The sequence below is a fragment of the Schistocerca gregaria genome, chromosome 10 (assembly GCF_023897955.1).
Source record: "Schistocerca gregaria isolate iqSchGreg1 chromosome 10, iqSchGreg1.2, whole genome shotgun sequence".
Lineage (NCBI taxonomy): Eukaryota > Metazoa > Arthropoda > Insecta > Orthoptera > Acrididae > Schistocerca > Schistocerca gregaria.
Genome location: NC_064929.1, coordinates 64,778,404 through 64,796,165, shown reverse-complemented (window position 1 = coordinate 64,796,165; position 17,762 = coordinate 64,778,404). Strand labels below are relative to the sequence as shown.

Genomic DNA, 17,762 nt, shown 5'->3' with positions numbered 1-17,762 from the left:
TTCATGTAAGGCCAAAGAATTGTAGTGTCCCTGTTAAAATCTTATGCTAAACGCTACCGAAAAACTTATCATAAGATCGCAGAAAATAACAGGAAATAGTTCACGAGGTCACGTATTTCTTACTCTATAGAGAAGGGTGTCCAGAAGTAAAACTGGGCTATTCTCAGAATGGTAGTTAGATATTCTGTCGTAAACTACCTTTACAGAAAACTACGGGAACAAAGGAAAATAATGATACAGTTGGAGGTCATTATATAATAACATCCAGTTTTTTCTATACTAGTTTAGCGATGTGTTTGTTGCAATGATTCCATTTCGGCTAGATTGCCATCTTTAACATTTTTTATTTTATTATAATGCTTGTTAGTCATATTTTCAGATATTCAAATTTGGTTTTTGTGTCCATACGGTATCACTGGCCGGTGTTGCTCTGTCTTGTATTACAACATAGTGTAGTTTAGGATTCTTATGCCATACGCTGTTTGTGGTTTGCTCCTGTTGGTCAAGGTACTTTGTAGTAATTTTTATAATTTCACTTAGATTCGACAGAGTGACATTTGGCCAAGGATGCTAATGTTTATCGTTGCAACAGTTGTTATCGTTTTGGGCTGTAATCGATGTGTAGGTGGGTAGTTGTTTCTGTTTGCGTCAGTATCCAGTCTTTGGTTGCTTAGAAAAATCAATAAAATTTCGTATGAAATGTTTGTGTTTGAAATCTGTTTCTCTATTTAAAACGCCACCAAATGCGTAGTATTGCGTGAATTCTGTCTCCTCAAGTACACTCATTGTTAAACCTTTAGGTAATATGTGTAAAATTTTCATTGCTAACTCCATTTGTTCTGCGTTGTGGTTCTCGTTCTGTAAGTGGTTGAAGGGTGGAGCTGGATTAATTTCCCAAATTCTCGTGTGCTCGCAATATATAAAACTGAAGTTGCACGAAGTCTGTCTTATGTAGAGTTTATTGAAATCGTGATATTCGGTTTTGCATATGCCTCGATTAGAATATATTGGTAATTTTGTTTTTCTCGAGTGAGGTCTAAGCAGGATGATGTTGATTTTTAACGCCAATTGGATACTTGCCTTCTTCATTAGTGCACTTAATTCGTTTGATATTGTAAATGTGTTGTAGGTGTGTAAGTTGGAGTAGTCTTTTTTTTTTTAATTCCTTTGGACAATTTTATGTCCTAGTCAAATTTTGGTTGCTTAGGTGTTTATATGTCTGCATTCCTATGTCTGGGATGAAACTATTTTTTTGTGCCATATATGACAATGTATTGAGTTCTTTTTGTATGGATGCTTGATTCACTGGTAAATTTTCTTTTCTGTTCATCATTACTTAGAAATGTACGTTCTAGTGTGCCTTTGGATGGCAATAATTAATATGTATGATGTTAACTTGTGTGATTTCTATAAATTTCAAAAATGTCTAAATTATTGTTATTAGTGATTGCGAGGTCCAGGAAATTACTTGATTTTTTTCGTTTGTTTCCATGGTGAAGTGCATTTTAGGCTGTAGTTTTATTTATTGCTTGTAGTTTTGTTTACTGCTTGATGGATATGTTGGATGTCGAGTTCATCATCAACAACTGTAAGGGCAAGCGTGTCATCCACCAAATCAAAACCTCAATCCTTTTTGTTAGAGAATTTGTGAGTGCAATTTTTTTTTTCTTCTAATGATATTTAAGAAAATATCACTTAGGGTTCAGGCGATTACGCAACCAACACTTACGCTGTCTTAATCGAAAGTACATATTATTGTTCATTTCAAATAATTGTTTTTAACTAAATTGAGTAAATCTGTCATTTCTTGTATCCCTTCTACTGAATTTTTTCTGTTTTGTGGAAGCTTGTTCTCTGATATGTACATAGCCTACAGACTGGTAATATCAAATGATACTAGATTGCCCTTAGGTGGAGTGTTGATGTCTTTTACTTTTTGTGTCAGTATATGAAATTTTTTTACAGTGAGATTGGTATTGAATGTATATCATGAGACCTAATCTATACATTTTCGTGCTGGTAAGGTAAGTGGGACTGTTCATACAGTTATCCACTGGAGGAATAGAAAAATGATGTCGATGAGGCATTGATTGCCTGTGTAATTGTGGTGTTCTTTGGTTCATTGCAGTACTTTGTCTTTCTTCAAACTATGTAAGCATGTCGTTGCAGCTTTGAATTAAATTTTTTGTCTTGGCTGCATAGTTGTGGATAGGATCTCTAGAGATTTGTATTATTTATTAGTTGTGAAAAAGCATTTTATTTATATGATCATTTTGATTAATTATGATGAAGCTTCTGTCCTTGTCAGCCTCGATTGCTATTGCTTGGTTTCAGGTGAGTTTGTTATTTATGTTGGTGGTGATGATGTGGTCAGCTGTTCTTTAAGTATGTGTTATATGTTGTTGGTTTGTTTCCTTTTCTATGGTCTGTTCTACTTTTACAGTTAGTGTATTTTGGTGTCTTGTTGGTAGTTTTGCATGTCAGTGGGTATTTTAGTAGTTGCTATTGTATTTTTTACGTTTATTTTGTTTAGTTTCGGTTGGATGTCATATTTCAGTTCTTTGTCTAAAAGTGTTTGTTTATCTGCTGTAAACATGTTTGTAAAGTTATTTGTTGTTGAATAAAATTGTACTGGAGAGGGGGCTGTAGCTAGAAGGCTTGTTTGTGCACTTTTCTTTTTTTTGAAACATCATATATGGAATTTTTTCAAGAGTGTGTCATATATTATGACTTCTGTAACCAATGTATTTATCTGTGAATCTAAATAAATTATCCACTATTAGTGGAATGGAATTATTGCTAAGTCCTGGATGACATATAATTCTGGTTTTAACAAGATATTCTTGTCCAGTATTTTGGGTATTTATTGCTGCGTTTGTAATTTTGGTTTGTGCGTTCCCTGCCGCTGGAGGTTAAAGTCCTCCCTCGGGCATGGGTGTGAGTGTTGTTCTTAGAATGAGTTAGTTTAAGTAGTGTGTAAGTCTAGGGACCAATTACCTCAGCAGTTTGGTAGGAATTCACGCACATTTGAATATTTTTGTAATTTTGCTCCAAACCTAGATTGGTGCCACAAGGTTGGATGTTGCAATGATTTCGAAATGCTTGAAGTTTAAGACAATTTTATTTTGGTAACATATCATATTTAATTATATGACTTTTGTTACTGTAAGTAATTAAGTCATATGCATATATAACACAGTTTATTCACCATAATATTGTATGACATTAATGTCACTAATTTTTACTCAAATGGTCCCACAGCGTAGAATATATTTCTGAGGAATGTAACAAAATCCAAATTGGTGCTATAGTAGTTTAATGATATATTTATTGTGATGGATCCGTTTCGGCTAGATTGTCGCCTTCAGACCATCAGCGAAAGTTATATAACCCTTTTTTTATTATAATGTTTGTTAATCTTATTTTCGGATGAAAAAATTAGGTACATGCCTACGTATATCATCAGTGCTCACTGTCTGTCTGTATTGCATGACAATGTGTAGTAGATTAAGGACTCATGCTATAAGCAATTTTATGGTTTGCTCTTCTTGTTAATGATCCAGTCTTGTAATTTTTATAATTTGATGTTTTATCATCATATTTGACAGTTGGGCAAAGGTACTATATGGTTACAGTTTCTATGGTGTTGTCATTTCAATTTGTATGTGTGGTCTTTGTAATCAGTGTGTCTGTGGATAGAGGCCATTCACAAGATAACTCAAGGTGGATGAAACCTTTGGCAAGTAACAGTGTTTGCTATAAAGCTGTGTGACAAGAACAATGTGCTATATAGGACTCTGTATTACATCAGGTTTGGTCATATTGTTAACCAGGAGAATCAGGATCTGCTGTAAATTTTTTTATATACATTAGGGATTGAAAATCTGTGAACTCAAGATTGCATATGAAATCTTTTATTTGGATTGATTACTGGTTTCAGCTTACAATCTAGCCATCTTCAGACCATGAAACATTCTTGATTAGTGTTTGGTGCCATTACAGCTTCACACACAATTAAAATCTTTCTTAAAATCACAACATCCATCCACACACAAACACACACACACACACACACACACACACACACACATTAAAAGCAGTTTTCATTGTTCATGGCCAGTGTAATAACGATGGTCGTAAAATGAAGGCATTACACCGTTACAACTTAGTAACTGACACAATCAGTATTTACATCAATGAGTAAGAGAGATCATCATATATGTTGCTGTGACGTGGTACATGTAAATAATACGGTAGCTGATGCCAATTACAGTGTATAAGAAACATTGCATTCATCCTGTATGTAGTACACACTTGTGATCACTACTGTGGCGAAATGGGGACTCCTCATTTCACATTGTGTCGAGCAGATATCTACATCCATACTCTGCAAACCATTGTGAAATGCGTGGCAGAGGGTACTTCCTGCTGTCCGGTTATTAGGACTGCTTCCCATTCCATTCACCTATGGAGTACAGGAAGAATGTTTGTTCAAATGCCTCTGTGCATGCTGTAATTAATCTAATGTTCTTCTCAATTCCTAGCAAAACAATATGTAGGGGTTTGTTGTATATTCCTACATTCATAAAGCACTTCTTGAAGCTATGTTCATAGTGGTTCAAGGTATAGTTACTGCCTATCATCAAGAGCCTCCCAATTCATTTTAGGCACTGAGAACTGTAAGGGCCTAAAGCACACCACTCATGATTGTGAAATATTAGCATTTACACATCCTTCTAGAATCTTCTGATCTTATAGGGAGTCAGATTTATTTGCACTGTAGGTGCATGAAATGTTTTCTCACCTATTTCTTTGATATTGACTACAATTTGGTCTCAATAATGGTGTGCTTTAGGCCCTTATATTTCTCAGTGCCTCATTTCTTTCGCCATCTGTGTGTCCTTTGGCTCAAACTAACTTGTGACCATTTGTGCAGCCCTTCTCTTTGTGTGTTCAATAACCCCTGTTAGTCCTAATCTACTAAGGTAACTGCCCACACTATGCTTGTTCGTCCTCTTTTAGAACACTGTTGTGTGGTGTAGGATCCTTACCAGATAGGATTGACAGAGTACATCGAAAAAGTTCAAAGAAGGGCAGCACATTTTGTATTATCACAAAATATGAGAGAGTATTATCGTGAAATATGGAAGAGAATTTCAGTGAAATGATACAGGATTTGGGCTGGGCATCATTGAAACATGGGCGTTTTTCATTTGCAACAGAGTCTACTCACGAAATTACAATCACCAACTTTCTCCTCCGAATGTGAAACTATTTTGTTGACACTGACCTACATAGGGAGAAATGATCACAACGATAAAATAAGGGAAATCAAAGCTCGTACGGAAAGATATGTGTTTGTTCTTTCCGTGCGCTATACAAGGTTGGAATAATAAAGAATTGTGAAGGTGGTTCGATGAACCCTCTGCCAGGCACTTAAATGTCATTTGCAGAGCATCCATGCAGGTGTAGATTTGTGATACAAATCCCACAAACGTGAGCAATATTCTAGGAGGGCTTACACAAGGGGTTTGTAAGGAATCTCCTTTGTAGACTGTTTGCATTTCCCTTCATATTTTTGGCTTTCGGAAGGACAATAAAGAAGCTATTGTACTCCTACGAGGACACTCTTTCAATTAGGAAAAATAGATTTTGCGGTCTGCCATTCCTATGGAATAATAAATGAGGCAGTAAATTAAGATAACTGTAATAAATTAGAAACTGAACGACGATTCATTCATAGTATACAATAAAAATGTCTACATAATATGCCTGTGTCTGCTTGTAGCCCTTGAAAATGGACAAATTAACATGAAAGACGAAAGTCCTTTGAACTCAGTTTGTACTACTTACCACTGACTATTCGTAATGCCCAAATAGTGGTATGATTTCTGATTACATGCTTTGAGAGCTAAAGTTTCAAAACATTAGAAGTAGGATATTAATGGTGATTTTTTAAAAGTAATATTCAGACACCTACCACTTTTAAAGAACACCAGTGAACAGTGGATGGACTAAGATTTTTTTTCTTTTATTTGCCTACGATATTTAATATTTTGATTCTACGTATCTTGAAACTAAGAATGTCAAAATTTTTCAAACTTTTTCAGTTTCTAGGTTTATAACTTGAAATAATAACAAAAAAGTGTTTGTTTTTTTTTGAGTGATTTAACACTCAAGTTAACTGGCAAGGAACAAACCGGTATAACCAAAAACCAGTTGTAATAGTGATAACAATCATTCCAAATTTGATGTGGTCCCAAACACCAAAGCAACTGGCCTGGAAATGGTGGATGTTGTTTCCGGAATTGGATCAGACAATAGAAAAATCAAATCCGTGTCCGGGGCTCAGAGGAGGAAACTTCTCAAAGAGCAAAATGAAAAGGGAGAAAAACGATGATTTGCTGAACATGAACAGTGGGAACTAAAATGTCTTGAACTTAAGAGAGTGAAATAATAGATAGTTGTTGTGGATGTGACTCAATGAACCCTCTGCTAGACATTTAGTGTGATATGCAGTGTAGCCATGTAGATGCAGATGAAGACCTCAAAAAACTGTTTCAGATTGAAGGAGGTAATAAGACACTCTTCTACCTCTAAGACATGGAATGAGAGAACAAGAAATGCAGCTTAAATTCCCTTCTGAGGATAAAGAGATCCAAAAAAGCCTAGGTGAGAACTAGGGAAACAGGCCTGTAGTACCGCAGGCTCAGTTTACTGGGTGACAGTTATCTAACAGTGATATCCACTGCTCAACATAACCTCATGCCAGGTGGAGCTTGATCATATGGATCTCTTTGCAAATAATGGGGAGGATACATGTATAGCACACAAATTTTGGAGAGTCTACATGGACAAGAGTGCCCTTATCTTTGAGGAGATGGAAACTGTGGATTGTCGTAAGGAGATGGTGACCAATATCTCCATGGGTGGATGTGAAGTTGCTGCTCAATAGACAGCAACTAAGTTTTTAGAGACCACAAAGAATTCAATTTGAGTACCAAAACTTTTTAAGGTTACTTTCCCTAAGACTCTTTTTGAGAAATTAGATGTGTAGAACCAGAAGATCTTGACAGAGTACTGGAGGGTAGTCAGCCAAAAGGTTTTATCAGACAGCCAAACCCTCATGGTGAAAGTCAGAGAAACTTCCGAGACAACAATGCGGGAACAGGTCTGAAATTGTACTTAGGATTCTTACAGGTTGCAGTCAGGATAATCAAAGACATTGGAAGCAATCGTCGAAGTAAGTTAGATGAACCTACAGTGCAGTAAAAGGGCAACGGCAATCCTGAGTTGTCAGATGGGAAGATAGGAGGTGCATGTGGCTCTGATCCAGGAACCCTATTTATATATGGTGAGTGAAGATCTGCATGCTTTGAAGAGTGACAGTATTGGTGATTATGAACGAGAATACTTTGAATGAATGTATGTCATTTTCTTAACCATATCTGACAGAGAGCTGTTTGAAAATAATAGGCATCTATTGGATGCTCTTCTTCACCAGCACTCAACGTCTGAATATAACCAAACTGACATTATGGTTTGCAGGATTGTCTTTCCTGGCCGTTTTGTATTTCACAAAGAAGAAACTTCTCACTCGTATTGTACATGCATGTTCTTGAGTAAAGGACCGTACAAATGAGCTCAGACCAGCAACACAGCAACTGTCTATAACAGCTGCAGAACACAGTTGACAGTAGACTTTTTGAACTTCTTTTGGAGGAAATGTACACAATTAAACAAAACATTAGAGCACAATGTTTCATTTACTGTCAGCTGCATTTGTCTTGTTCCCCATTAGTTTTGTTAGTTTCCTCGGAAACTGATAAGAACAGGACGTGTATTCATATAAAATTTTCCTTCAGAATTACTAATACTGTCAGCATTCAAAGCATGTACCTTTCCCTCTTGACTTGTCCTGTATACAGGTGGTGTTTCAGGCCATGGCAGAACTGGAGGTAAGTTGATTTATGCTAAAAATCTAAAGAACCCCAGAACATGCGTCTGTGTTAAGAATGGAATTTCATTTGTGCCTTTGATGGACTTTGGTTCCAATGACTGTCAGGATGAAACAGCGTGAGGAAAGAAGTACGAGGGAAAATCATATTGCCTTCAGCTTGTCTTTCTTATACAGGCAAAACTCCAGTGCCCTAGGAAGTGAGGCAACAGGTAGACAGCTACACAGCAGAAAATTAACAACTGCTTGTTGTTCGTGATGCCAGTGTCCACGATCTGTTACAGGGAAGCAGCAACATCAACAGTAGAGCTGAGCACCTGCTCTAATTTCTACTTGAGACTAATTTGGAAATCTTAAATAGGTGTAGGAAACCTACCTTCAGGAATAGAGGAAGGGAAAAGCTATTGACATTACTTCGGATTCACTCTAATAGGTAGTTATATCAAACTATGGCATGCGGCACTGGAGCTGTCCTTATCTGACCTGATGTGTTTTAAGCTTAAGGTTGTAGCGGGTTTTAAACAGACCTCAGGCTACAGGAATTCGAGCAAAACAAGCTGTGAATCATTTAGGAAATACTTAAATTCTCTCTTATCTGAAGTCAGAACTTTAATAAGCAACCCAGTATATTTTGAGAAAATGGAATATGAAGTGACGTCTTCCATTATGACCTCATATTTAGCAAACTACCCATACAAAAAAAGCACAAACAGGAATATACCACGATGGAAGAGCCATCTGGTAATGCAAAGGAAGCAGGGGAGAAGACCGTTCAACCTTGCAAGAAAGCAAGGACAAAGGGCAAAAAATTTGGAGGCCCTAGTCAAATACAACCATGTTATCAATCTAGTGAAGCTGTCATCCTGGAAGGTATTCTGTGAGGAAGTGGAAGGTACAGCTAGACATAATAAAATCCTCACTAGAACACCAGCTAACCCAGGAGGTACTCTAAGAAAGGAAGACGATGCACATATAAGGACACCAAGTGAAATGCTGAATGTGCTTCATGAGACAGACTTCCCTCAGTGCACTATGACAGACAACATCGACAAAGAGTCAGTACCTGAGAGGCTCTGGTTTACGGGTAATCAGAGGGAGAACTGGGAATTTGTCAGAGAATGTGTTGATTTCAAAAAAACTCCGTTGGGCAGTGGGAATTTTTCAACCATTCAAGGCACCAGATGGTATCTCGGCAGCTCTATTGAAACAAGCAGGGAAGTATTTAATTAGATTACTATGTGGACTGGTCAGGGCCAGCTTAGCAACAGGAGTTATTCCTAATGCGTGAAGACAGGGAAGGTCATTTTCATTTGGAAGCCAGGGGGAATTTGTCATACCCCTTAAAACTGAAATTCGGCACAAGCCAAAAATCAGGTATTGCTTTGTTTTGCCCCTCCACACACCCACCAAATTTGACACTTGGGAACGTTCCCTTGTCAGTCTCAAGATATTGGATGAGGAACTGCTTGAAAAAAGCAGTAGCATCATAATTAGGCTCATATACTGCCAGTAACATCTGGCGGGATTGGCAAAATGATCAGATGACCCATGATCATAGATTGTTCTCCGTACTACATCGTGGGGTGAGTGGTGATTACATTTACTGATTTCTAGGACATGGTTGTGGCTTAAATTATTATTCATATTAAAGCCAACTTACACATGCATTTACAGACAAGCCATTCATGGAGTCACTATATGAAACTTTCTTTTATGTGTCTTCTTACACTGATTAGCCAAAACATGATGATATTATGACCACTGCCCACTACAACATTGGATGTTGCCTGGTTGTGTTCTGGGTACGTCAGACAGTAACAAAAGTATGTAAGCGGAGCAGACACGGATAGTGGATCACCCCATTGAAGATATGGGCTGCAAATGGGGAAATCCATTGAACTAATGGACTGTGAAAGGGCAGATTATTATTACACAGAGCCTATGAATCAAAACTGGTGAATCTAGAATGAGATTTTCACTCTGCAGCGGAATGTTAAGCTGATATGAAACTTCCTGGCAGATTAAAACTGTGTGCCGGACCGAGACTCGTACTCGGGACCTTTGCCTTTCGCAGGCAAGTGCTCTACCAACTGAGCTATCCAAGCAAGACTCATGCCCTGTCCTCACAGCTTTACTTCCGCCAGTATCTCGTCTCCTACCTTCCAAACTTTACAGAAGCTCTCCTGCGAACCTTGCAGAACTGCCACTCCTGAAAGAAAGGATATTGCGGAGACATGGCTTAGCCACAGCCTGGGGGATGTTTCCAGAATGAGATTTTCACTCAGCAGTGAAGTGTGCGCTGATATGAAATTTCCTGGCAGATTAAAACTGTGAGGACGGAGCGTGAGTCGTGCTTGGGTAGCTCAGTTGGTAGAGCACTTGCCCGCGAAAGGCAAAGGTCCCAAGTTCGAGTCTCGGTCCGGCACACAGTTTTAATCTGCCAGGAAGTTTCATGGTGAAGCTAGTCAAATGTTCACACGCTGTTGTTGTGAGCATCTACGGAAAAGAGGTAGAAGGTCATGGAAACTATCACTAGGTGGTAAATGGTTGGATGTCCACGATTATTCACAGAATGTGGGGTTCAGAGGCTTTCTGCTCTTTAAAGTTGGATAGAGGCAATACTGACCTTACGACTTATCTTAGAAGAAAGATTAAGGAAAGGCAAACCCATGTTTCTAGCATTTGTAGACTTAGAGAAAGCTTTTGACAATGTTGACTGGAATACTCTCTTTCAAATTCTGAAGGTGGCAGGGGTAAAATACAGGGAGCAAAAGGCTATTTACAATTTGTACAGAAACCAGATGGCAGTCATAAGAGTCGAGGGGCATGAAAGGGAAGCAGTGGTTGGGAAAGGAGTGAGACAGGGTTGTAGCCCCTCCCTGATGTTATTCAATCTGTATATTGAGCAAGCAGTAAAGGAAACAAAAGAAAAATTCGGAGTAGGTATTAAAATCCATGAAGAAGAAATAAAAACTTTGAGGTTCGCTGATGACATTGTAATTCTGTCCGAGACAGCAAAGGACTTGGAAGACAGTTGAATGGAATGGACAGTGTCTTGAGAGGAGTATATAAGATGAACATCAACAAAAGCAAAAAAAGGATAATGGAATGTAGTCAAATTAAGTCGGGCGATGCTAAGGGAATTCGATTAGGAAATGAGACACTTAAAGTAGTAAAGGAGTTTTGCTATTTGGGGAGCAAAATAACTGATGATGGCCGAAGTAGAGAGGATATAAAATGTAGACTGGCAATGGCAAGAAAAGTGTTCCTGAAGAAGAGAAATTTGTTAACATCGAGTATAGATTTAAGTGTCAGGAAGTCTTTTCTGAAAGTATTTGTATGGAGTGTAGCGTTGTATGGAAGTGAAACGTGGACAATAAATAGTTTAGACAAGAAGAGAATAGAAGCTTTCGAAATGTGGTGCTACAGAAGAATGCTGAAGATTAGATGGGTAGATCACATAACTAATGAGGAGGTATTGAATAGGATTGGGAAGAAGAGAAGTTTGTGGCACAACTTGACTAGAAGAAGGGATCGGTTGGTAGGACATGTTTTGAGGCATCAAGGGATCACCAATTTAGTATTGGAAGGCAGCGTGGAGGGTAAAAATCGTAGAGGGAGACCAAGAGATGAATACACCAAGCAGATTCAGAAGGATGTAGGCTGCAGTAGGTACTGGGAGATGACGAAGCTTGCACAGGATAGAGTGGCATGGAGAGCTGCATCAAACCAGTCTCAGGACTGAAGACCACAACAGGAACAGATAGTGATCTGTAGCATCTCTACTGAAAGAGCATAGTGCTGGTGCACGCACAAGGGTGTTGGAGCCCACTGTTCATCATACATTATTGAACTTGAAGCTCCTCAGCAGACCACTCCTACATGTTCACATGTTGACATTGTCAAGCAACGTTCCAGTGGGGAAGGAACCATCGGGATACAACTGTCATCAATGGATACAACCGTCATCAATGGAAACGTGTCGGTTCATTGGACGACCTACATTTTTGCTACACTGGGTCGACGGTGATCTTCAAAAATATCAAGGTGAACGGTGGCTCAAAACGTGCAGCGTGCCATGGCTGCAGGCTGGTGGGAGCAGTATTATACTATGGGAAACATTCTGCTACCCTTGCATGGGACCTATGGTAGTAGTCGAAGACTCACTGACAGCTGCGAACAACCTGCATCCCTTTGTGCTTGATGTCGTCCCAAATGGTGATGTCATCTTTCAGCAGTATAATTAGCACGTCTTGGAGCCAGAACTGTGCTACAGTGGTTTGAGGAGCATTATAGTGAACCGAGATTGATGTCTCGGCAACTAAGTTCCCCTGATGTAAACCCTACGGAACCCATCTGGGTCGCTATTGGGTGCCATCACCGCAGATGCAAATCAGCGGTCCATTATTTACGTGACCTGTGCGTGGACATCAAATGCCACAGACTCCACAAACTACCAACAAATTGTCTAATCCCTGATACGCGGAATCAGTGATGTTTTGGCTCATTAATGTATGGTTGTGAATTTGAATGTTTGTTTGTGGCCTTAGTGTCTTCTTTCATTATTGTAATAGTTTATAAATGTGGCATAAACCATGAGAATATTGAAACTGGGAAATAGGCCTTTTAAGAATGTTTAGTGTTTCACTTCCATTACAATCCTCAAAGTCCTTTTCTGCGATTTGAGAGCCCTATTCGTATTAGTGTGGCAGGTCCTGCCTGACATTAGTATTTTGTGATACAAGAAAGGATATACTAATAAAAATATACAATCTTTAGTGTTTCAGAATTAAGGTATGGTAATAATTTCCTTAATATATACAGACAACATTATTTTTTTGTGGATATTGTCAATTTGTTGCTTCCTGGAAAATCGGCCAGCTACGTATAAACACAAAAATTTACATTTCAAACAAGTTTTTGAAAGAATGTCATAACTCAAAATTTTGTGTCTATTTGGACCACATGGTTTATTGTGAATAATTTTTTTTTCTTTTTGCACTAACTTTTAAGTTGTCTCTATCAAAGCAAGGTCTTGCCTTTCCAATAAAGTTTTGAATCTCTTCAATAAGACTGGGCTCATTGTCTCTGCTACAGACATGATATGTGTCATCAGTGTACATAGTAATGAGATGTTTATTATATAGAGAACTAGGGAAATCACTTAAAGAACATTAGAAAGGGAAGGAACTTAACAGTGGAACCAAGAGAACAGCAAAATATATGTTGCTGATATGGTATGTCGAGCTCTTCTGAAACTGCTGGAAGTCACGCAGTATGACAGCATGTTGCAATGTTCCAAAATTCCTTTTAACGTTATTTCCTCATCACCAACCACAGAGATTTTAGGGAATATGCCAGACAGAAGATTCCGTGAACCTTAATTAACAATGGCGCAGAAGAGAATATCCGTCTTGAATTTTTGATTAGTTAGTCTCTTACCTGAAGTCTCTGGATGAACTTCTCACAGGCGTATCTTACAAAACTGTAGTTACCTAACACTGTCAGTGTTGTAGGAGGTGATTTACAAATATAGTGATTTTTTTAAAAAACTTTTTATTAGCCAAGATCACAAGGAGTTTCAACCAGTTAATGAATATCTTCAGATCCGAAAGTATTCAGAAGGCTGTAGGTCATTATTCATAATATAAAGAATAGATGAGATTAATGCTTCTATAATAGTTGTAAGGGTAGATACCACACAACAGAAAGCAGTTATTAAAGTAAGACACCATCCCAAAGTCATGGTTATAATTCTAAACTGTAAGATAAAATAGGCTGAAATATGTGGAAATAGCCCACAATCATGGGTAAGAAGTTATGTAGAGTTCTTTTCAAAAACTTCTGGAACTTTGTCCACAAAATTTTTATACACTTACCTATTGCTTATTGTGCGTGGTCTCCTTCGAAATACTCTCCTCCGCAATTGATACACCACTCCCAACGCCATTTCCACCTCGGGAAGCAGTCTTGGTACACCTCTTGCTGGATCGCACGAAGCACCACGTGTGAATTTTCTTTTATCTCATCCATTGTTGCAAATCTACATCCGTTCAGTGAGGCTTTCAACTTTGGAAATAAAAAAGTCTGCAGGAGCCATGTCTGGAGAGTACAGAAGATGAGGCAGTGCAGCAATTTCAGTTTTTGTGCAATAGTCATGCACCAACAGGGACAAATGTGTGGGTGCATTATTGCGATGCAAGAGACATGAATTGTAATGTCACATTTTAGACCGTTTCCTCTTCACGTTTTCTTACAGGAGTTGCAATACATCCCGGTAGTACTGTGAATTAACAGCTTGTCCTCGTGGCACAAATTCATGATGAACTAACCCTTCAAAGTCGAAGAAAACTATCGCCATGGCTTTGATATTTGACTTGACATGGAGAACCATTCCTGACCCATTGTGAAGATTTGAACCTGGGTCTCAACATCATAACCCTAGACCCACGTCTCATCATCAGCTATGATATTTTAAGGAACATCTAGTTCTTATTTGTCCAAAAGCTCTTCACAGAGTGCGAGGCGGAGGTGTTTCTGGCCTTGACTCATGAGCCTTGGGATGAATTTGGCGGCAACACTACACATTCCAATATGCTGTGCCAGGATTTTGTGACATGATCCAACTGAAATGTTACATTCTTCTGCACTCTCTTGGACAGTCAATCTTCAACTGACATGTGCAGTTTCGTTAACGTTTCTAGTGGGAGTGTCACAGTAGACATCGAAGAGTGTCCTGAACAAGGGTAATCTTTAACTCTTCCCTCCTCGACTGTTTTTAAACCGTGTGAACTATTTGTAACAGAGTATGGCTTATGCACTCATCAGTGTTGGTTTCCTGCCTCATTTGGTGTGTCTCTCTAAAGGTTTTCTTAAGTTTCATGCAAAATTTAATGCAGAGGCATGGCTCCTGTAAATCTGTCCTCTCGAAATTGGCAAACTGTGCAACACAACATTCTACTCAATACAGCATGAACAACAACCAACAGCTGACAGACAACAATGAAACTTCCGGCAGTTACACATTAAACACAGATGTGTGCAGGGATGCCCACCACATTTCATTCCAACACAGCATTGGTGCGAAGTTACAAATGGACCAGAATTTTTTGAATAGACGTCACACAAAGATGTTCTTAGAACACACACACACACACACACTCACTCCACGATTGCTTCCTGTGGTATAACAGACATATTGTAATGATATGAGGCAGCATAAGGAGCCATCTTGTATGTTGACAATATTGGAAGCAGCTATACAGCTGACAACAACAAGCAGACAGGCCAGTACTGTGTGTACTGAATTTGATTCATTGAAGCTGCCATCAGGATGGCATTTCAGTCAACATACAATACTTTTGCAGGGTGAAACAATAAAAAAGAAAATAGGCAGTACCTTGAAAATAAATGTAGACTACGTCACAATGATCTGTACATAAAAATATGAAAGCTGCATTAATACTTAGAGCCAGTGAATTGCATAGGTGATCAAAGATTACACATTTGAGTTTATGTAATCAATTAAACATAAAATGCCACACACTACATTATGTGGTGGTGTGTTTAAAATTATAAGAAATATGTATAGTGTTCTTATGCAAAAATTTTAAGTAAATTTTTCATGGACAGTCACTAAACAAGTGGTAGACCGATGAAGTAGTCGTGATGTAAATTGTATAAGAAAAAATAACTTTGACCGACATTTAAGGTACATAAAAGGGTAGTCAGTTATTGGGAGCATGTAAATGCATGTTAATGTTTATTCTGAGTAATGGAAAAAAAGATGCAGTACTGAAGGTTCTGACCATATCCTGTAACTAAGATGGTAAGAAATGTACATAAAAACACACAAGTATCATAGCAGCATATAACGCACTACTGTGAATAGGTGAAGGGAAATAAAAGTACTAGCTTACATACAACCAACATACATGAACAGTATGTATAGTGTGCCTATTCTATGACGTATATATGCACTAATGTTACAAATAAGACACTCATAACAGTACAAAAATGTTTAATAAACATAAGAATTACATCATCTTCAGCTAATAAAATGATCATAACCTATTATTACAAACACAATGTTGCAGTCTCGTACTGTTATGCAGTGTGCGTGGATTGATGTTTACATTATTAAGATTTTGACTACAGAACATAAAGCCAATCTCATGTTAATTATAGAATGTATTATCACTTATGTAGAAATGTGGTATAAATGTAGGTAGAAAGGCAGAAATGAGTAGACCATTATAATTCCATACAATACAGGTGAATACTTAAGCTTTATGTACTGTACAAGTCTATGTAATTCTAACACAAAATCAAAACTTTAAAGACAAGGGCACATATGTCTGTTGGGTGGAGACATAGAAAGGCTGTATAATATGAGGTACTGTTCAAATCTATTGTCAACTGTTCTACATTGGTACTATAGGTACTATAAGACAGGAGATTTGAACAGTACCTTATGTTTATATTATACAGCCTTTCTGTGTTTTCAGATAACACACGTGTGCACTTCGCTTCAAAACTTTGATATTCTGTTACGTAGCATTACATAGAATCATATGGTACATGCATCCTGTGTTGTTTGCCTGTAATCTATGGAATTATAATTGTCTACTTATTTCTGCCTCTGTACATTACATTTATATCATGTTTGTATACAAATGATATAACATTCTATAGTTAACATGGGATTGGCTTTATGTTCTGCATCTAACGTAGTAATAACGTAGACCTCGATCATTGTACAGTGTAGTATAGTACTAAATTCAGACTGTACGTTTGTAATAATAGGTTATAATCATTTTATACGAGGGTAATCCCAAAAGTAAGGTCTCCTGGTACTTTTAAAAGCACATAAAGCTCTTTATTTCTACAATGGTTTACATCAGTTTACAGCTTGAACATTTAGCTATTTTTCAACATAATCACCATTTCTGTCGATGCATTTTTGTAAACACTGTGGTATGTCATACCAGCAAGCCACCATGCTGTTCAGAAAGTTATGAACGTCTTCTTTCATCTTGTCATTGGAGCTGAATCGCTTTCCAGCCAAATGCTCTTTTAACCAGTCCAGAAAATTGTCCGATTCAGCTGAAAGGCGGTGAAGAAATGCGCGGGAAGCATCAACTCGTTGCCACATGTGGTCTTTAGTCAACATGCGTGGCACCCATCTTGCGCACACCTTCCGATAGTTCAGTGTTTCTGTTAAAATTCTGTGAGCGATGCTTTGGGAAACCTCAGGAACCAACATGCAGAGATCATCCAGGGTGATCCGCCAATCTTCACTCATGCTTTGCTCAACCTTCAACTCTGTCTCCTCAGAAATTGATGGGCTCCCGCTCCATTGTTCATCGTGAATTTCGGTCCGACCATATGCAAACTTTCTACCCCACTTATGGACATTTTTGACATCCATGCATGACTCAACCATACACTTCCATCAGTTGGCAATGGATTTCAATCAGTGCAATGCCCTCTGCGTTCAAAAACTGAATAACTGCGCGCAATTCGCACTTGGCGGTAACATCCAATGGGATCTCCATTCTCAACGACTGCCAAGCCAAGACTGTTTGCCTCAGCACAGCGTGCGCTTGTTTACACACAGTGTGTGATGCACTCTTCATAACAGTGTGACCAACTGCCACACAGAAAGAGTTCTGTACTTATATAAAAAAAATAGGAGACCTTACTTTCGCGATTACCCTCATAAATTTTATAAATTGAAGATGCTGTAATTATCATGTTTATGAAACATTTCTTGAACTGTTATGATTGCCATTTTGGTAACATT

The 17,762-nt window shown here is 38.2% G+C and overlaps 1 protein-coding gene across 1 annotated transcript in view; it reads left to right on the top strand.

The window, feature by feature from the left end:
* The first annotated feature begins 522 nt into the window (after positions 1-522).
* LOC126293291 (F-box/LRR-repeat protein 7-like) overlaps positions 523-17,762 on the top strand; it is a 137,573-nt gene continuing 120,333 nt past the window's right edge. The window contains exon 1 of the mRNA XM_049986412.1: positions 523-800. The gene's annotated coding sequence lies outside the window, so the exon portion shown is untranslated. The remainder of the gene's footprint in view (positions 801-17,762) is intronic.